Source organism: Hyperolius riggenbachi, chromosome 7 (assembly GCF_040937935.1).
Source record: "Hyperolius riggenbachi isolate aHypRig1 chromosome 7, aHypRig1.pri, whole genome shotgun sequence".
Classification (NCBI taxonomy): domain Eukaryota; kingdom Metazoa; phylum Chordata; class Amphibia; order Anura; family Hyperoliidae; genus Hyperolius; species Hyperolius riggenbachi.
Window position 1 is genome coordinate 31851839 of NC_090652.1, and position 5000 is coordinate 31856838.

Genomic DNA, 5000 nt, shown 5'->3' on the forward strand with positions numbered 1-5000 from the left:
TTGTAGCTTTTGCTGTTCTTTTGCAGGATCCTTTAAAATACGTATGGAAAGAAAAAACAAATTTACTTTGGATATGTAAAGAAAAGAACACTTCAGAAATGTGGTTGCTTGGAGGGAGCATGTGAACTTTCACCAAGTTACTACGATTCTGCAGCATAACGGGATATTTTGATTAACGTAGTTCTCTTTATTACTGCCTTGAGAGTATTGGTTTATGTAAAGAGTTTAGAGAAAGAGCAAAGAGCTAGATCATGTCAAGGGGGCACTCGGATTTGAACCAAGGACCTCTCGATCTGCAGTCGAATGCTCTACCACTGAGCTATACCCCCACGCTCTGTTCAGCTTTTCTGACCATTTTAAATAGTTTCTCTCATGTAGTTCATGAAAACATTTCAAGCGTTAGCTTGGAGTTTGTTAAGGTTGGACAGAGTTAAATGATAACTCTTAGAGACTAGAAATGGTCAATGAGACAGTAATAAATCCAGGTTGCATGCAATTTGAATTAATATTGTAGGCAGCTTGGAAATGCGTTAATCGTCAGGAAGTGTATTTGAATGTCCCACTTCCATGACGCTCACAATTTGCATAATAATCTGCATGAAAGCTGGAATGATGAGCATGTTATGGACCATGGCCGCAAGAGACACTTTCGTCAGACCCAGAAACTTCTCATTCTGCAGTTGCCATTTCTGCCACTGCATTAGACCCCAGCACATGTGTATTTGGCAGCAGATGTAGAAGCCCAAAGTTCTTCTGTTTGCTAATTTGAGTGGAGGACTTACATTGTAGACATTTTGTAGCTTTTGCTGTTCTTTTGCAGGATCCTTTAAAATACGTATGGAAAGAAAAACCAAATTTACTTTGGATATGTAAAGAAAAGAACACTTCAGAAATGTGGTTGCTTGGAGGGAGCATGTGAACTTTCACCAAGTTACTACGATTCTGCAGCATAACGGGATATTTTGATTATTGTAGTTCTCTTTATTACTGCCTTGAGAGTATTGGTTTATGTAAAGAGATAAGAGCTAGATCATGTCAAGGGGGCACTCGGATTTGAACCAAGGACCTCTCGATCTGCAGTCGAATGCTCTACCACTGAGCTATACCCCCACGCTCTGTTCAGCTTTTCTGACCATTTTAAATAGTTTCTCTCATGTAGACCATGAAAACATTTCAAGCATTAACTTGGAGTTTGTTAAGGTTGGACAGAGTTTAATGATAACTCTTAGAGACTAGAGATGGTCAATGAGACAGTAATAAATCCAGGTTGCATGCAAATTGAATTAATATTGTAGGCAGCTTGGAAATGCGTTAATCGTCAGGAAGTGCATTAGACCCCAGCACATGTGTATTTGGCAGCAGATGTAGAAGCCCAAAGTTCTTCTGCTTTGCTAATTTGAGTGGAGGACTTACATTGTAGACATTTTGTAGCTTTTGCTGTTCATTTGCAGGATCCTTTAAAATACGTATGGAAAGAAAAACCAAATTTACTTTGGATATGTAAAGAAAAGAACACTTCAGAAATGTGGTTGCTTGGAGGGAGCATGTGAACTTTCACCAAGCTACTACGATTCTGCAGCATAACGGGATATTTTGATTATTGTAGTTCTCTTTATTACTGCCTTGAGAGTATTGGTTTATGTAAAGAGTTTAGAGAAAGAGCAAAGAGCTAGATCATGTCAAGGGGGCACTCGGATTTGAACCAAGGACCTCTCGATATGCAGTCGAATGCTCTACCACTGAGCTATACCCCCACGCTCTGTTCAGTTTTTCTGACCATTTTAAATAGTTTCTCTCATGTAGTCCATGAAAACATTTCAAGCGTTAACTTGGAGTTTGTTAAGGTTGGACAGAGTTAAATGATAACTCTTAGAGACTAGAGATGGTCAATGAGACAGTAATAAATCCAGGTTGCATGCAAATTGAATTAATATTGTAGGCAGCTTGGAAATGCGTTAATCGTCAGGAAGTGCATTAGACCCCAGCACATGTGTATTTGGCAGCAGATGTAGAAGCCCAAAGTTCTTCTGCTTTGCTAATTTGAGTGGAGGACTTACATTGTAGACATTTTGTAGCTTTTGCTGTTCTTTTGCTGGATCCTTTAAAATATGTATGGAAAGAAAAAAGAAATTTACTTTGGATATGTAAAGAAAAGAACACTTCAGAAATGTGGTTGCTTGGAGGGAGCATGTGAACTTTCACCAAGTTACTACGATTTTGCAGCATAACGGGATATTTTGATTAACGTAGTTCTCTTTATTACTGCCTTGAGAGTATTGGTTTATGTAAAGAGTTTAGAGAAAGAGCAAAGAGCTAGGTCATGTCAAGGGGGCACTCGGATTTGAACCAAGGACCTCTCGATCAGCAGTCGAATGCTCTACCACTGAGCTATACCCCCACGCTCTGTTCAGCTTTTCTGACCATTTTAAATAGTTTCTCTCATGTAGTTCATGAAAACATTTCAAGCGTTAGCTTGGAGTTTGTTAAGGTTGGACAGAGTTAAATAATAACTCTTAGAGACTAGAGATGGTCAATGAGACAGTAATAAATCCAGGTTGCATGCAAATTGAATTAATATTGTAGGCAGCTTGGAAATACGTTAATTGTCAGGAAGTGCATTAGACCCCAGCACATGTGTATTTGGCAGCAGATGTAGAAGCCCAAAGTTCTTCTGCTTTGCTAATTTGAGTGGAGGACTTACATTGTAGACATTTTGTAGCTTTTGCTGTTCTTTTGCAGGATCCTTTAAAATACGTATGGAAAGAAAAAACAAATTTACTTTGGATATGTAAAGAAAAGAACACTTCAGAAATGTGGTTGCTTGAAGGGAGCATGTGAACTTTCACCAAGTTACTACGATTCTGCAGCATAACGGGATATTTTGATTAACGTAGTTCTCTTTATTATGTAAAGAGTTTAGAGAAAGAGCAAAGAGCTAGATCATGTCAAGGGGGCACTCGGATTTGAACTAAGGACCTCTCGATCTGCAGTCGAATGCTCTACCACTGAGCTATACCCCCACACTCTGTTCAGCTTTTCTGACCATTTTACATAGTTTCTCTCATGTAGTCCATAAAAGCATTTCAAGCGTTAACTTGGAGTTTGTTAAGGTTGGACAGAGTTAAATGATAACTCTTAGAGACTAGAGATGGTCAATGAGACAGTAATAAATCCAGGTTGCATGCAAATTGAATTAATATTGTAGGCAGCTTGGAAATGCGTTAATCGTCAGGAAGTGCATTTGAATGTCCCACTTCCATGACGCTCACAATTTGCATAATAATCTGCATGAAAGCTAGAATGATGAGCATGTTACGGACCATGGCCGCAAGAGACACTTTCGTCAGACCCAGAAACTTCTCATTCTGCAGTTGCCATTTTTGCCACTGCATTAGACCCCAGCACATGTGTATTTGGCAGCAGATGTAGAAGCCCAAAGTTCTTCTGCTTTGCTAATTTGAGTGGAGGACTTACATTGTACACATTTTGTAGCTTTTGCTGTTCATTTGCAGGATCCTTTAAAATACGTATGGAAAGAAAAATCAAATTTACTTTTGATATGTAAAGAAAAGAACACTTCAGAAATGTGGTTGCTTGGAGGGAGCATGTGAACTTTCACCAAGCTACTACGATTCTGCAGCATAACGGGATATTTTGATTATTGTAGTTCTCTTTATTACTGCCTTGAGAGTATTGGTTTATGTAAAGAGATTAGAGAAAGAGCAAAGAGCTAGATCATATCAAGGGGGCACTCGGATTTGAACCAAGGACCTCTCGATCTGCAGTTGAATGCTCTACCACTGAGCTATACCCCCACGCTCTGTTCAGCTTTTCTGACCATTTTAAATAGTTTCTCTCATGTAGTCCATGAAAGCATTTCAAGCGTTAACTTGGAGTTTGTTAAGGTTGGACAGAGTTAAATGATAACTCTTAGAGACTAGAGATGGTCAATGAGACAGTAATAAATCCAGGTTGCATGCAAATTGAATTAATATTGTAGGCAGCTTGGAAATGCGTTAATCGTCAGGAAGTGTATTTGAATGTCCCACTTCCATGACGCTCACAATTTGCATAATAATCTGCATGAAAGCTAGAATGATGAGCATGTTACGGACCATGGCCGCAAGAGACACTTTCGTCAGACCCAGAAAGTTCTCATTCTGCAGTTGCCATTTCTGCCACTGCATTAGACCCCAGCACATGTGTATTTGGCAGCAGATGACGAAGCCCAAAGTTCTTCTGCTTTGCTAATTTGAGTGGAGGACTTACATTGTAGACATTTTGTAGCTTTTGCTGTTCTTTTGCAGGATCCTTTAAAATACGTATGGAAAGAAAAACCAAATTTACTTTGGATATGTAAAGAAAAGAACACTTCAGATATGTGGTTGCTTGGAGGGAGCATGTGAACTTTCACCAAGTTACTACGATTCTGCAGCATAACGGGATATTTTGATTATTGTAGTTCTCTTTATTACTGCCTTGAGAGTATTGGTTTATGTAAAGAGTTTAGAGAAAGAGCAAAGAGCTAGATCATGTCAAGGGGGCACTCGGATTTGAACCAAGGACCTCTCGATATGCAGTCGAATGCTCTACCACTGAGCTATACCCCCACGCTCTGTTCAGTTTTTCTGACCATTTTAAATAGTTTCTCTCATGTAGTCCATGAAAACATTTCAAGCGTTAACTTGGAGTTTGTTAAGGTTGGACAGAGTTAAATGATAACTCTTAGAGACTAGAGATGGTCAATGAGACAGTAATAAATCCAGGTTGCATGCAAATTGAATTAATATTGTAGGCAGCTTGGAAATGCGTTAATCGTCAGGAAGTGCATTAGACCCCAGCACATGTGTATTTGGCAGCAGATGTAGAAGCCCAAAGTTCTTCTGCTTTGCTAATTTGAGTGGAGGACTTACATTGTAGACATTTTGTAGCTTTTGCTGTTCTTTTGCAGGATCCTTTAAAATACGTATGGAAAGAAAAACCAAATTTACTTTGGATAT

General features: G+C 39.1%; 7 non-coding genes across 7 annotated transcripts; all 7 read right to left on the minus strand.

The window, feature by feature from the left end:
* Nucleotides 1-257: 257 nt before the first annotated feature.
* On the minus strand, nt 258-329 carry TRNAC-GCA (transfer RNA cysteine (anticodon GCA)). Its single transcript has one exon. It is a non-coding gene; the product is annotated as a tRNA-Cys (tRNA).
* Nucleotides 330-1038: 709 nt separating this feature from the next.
* Nucleotides 1039-1110, minus strand: TRNAC-GCA (transfer RNA cysteine (anticodon GCA)). Its single transcript has one exon. It is a non-coding gene; the product is annotated as a tRNA-Cys (tRNA).
* A 572-nt stretch (nt 1111-1682) lies between these two features.
* TRNAC-GCA (transfer RNA cysteine (anticodon GCA)) lies at nt 1683-1754 on the minus strand. Its single transcript has one exon. It is a non-coding gene; the product is annotated as a tRNA-Cys (tRNA).
* Nucleotides 1755-2326: 572 nt separating this feature from the next.
* On the minus strand, nt 2327-2398 carry TRNAS-GCU (transfer RNA serine (anticodon GCU)). The gene has a single exon. It is a non-coding gene; the product is annotated as a tRNA-Ser (tRNA).
* Nucleotides 2399-2948: 550 nt separating this feature from the next.
* On the minus strand, nt 2949-3020 carry TRNAC-GCA (transfer RNA cysteine (anticodon GCA)). The gene has a single exon. It is a non-coding gene; the product is annotated as a tRNA-Cys (tRNA).
* A 723-nt stretch (nt 3021-3743) lies between these two features.
* TRNAC-GCA (transfer RNA cysteine (anticodon GCA)) lies at nt 3744-3815 on the minus strand. Its single transcript has one exon. It is a non-coding gene; the product is annotated as a tRNA-Cys (tRNA).
* A 723-nt stretch (nt 3816-4538) lies between these two features.
* On the minus strand, nt 4539-4610 carry TRNAC-GCA (transfer RNA cysteine (anticodon GCA)). Its single transcript has one exon. It is a non-coding gene; the product is annotated as a tRNA-Cys (tRNA).
* Nucleotides 4611-5000: the final 390 nt, after the last annotated feature.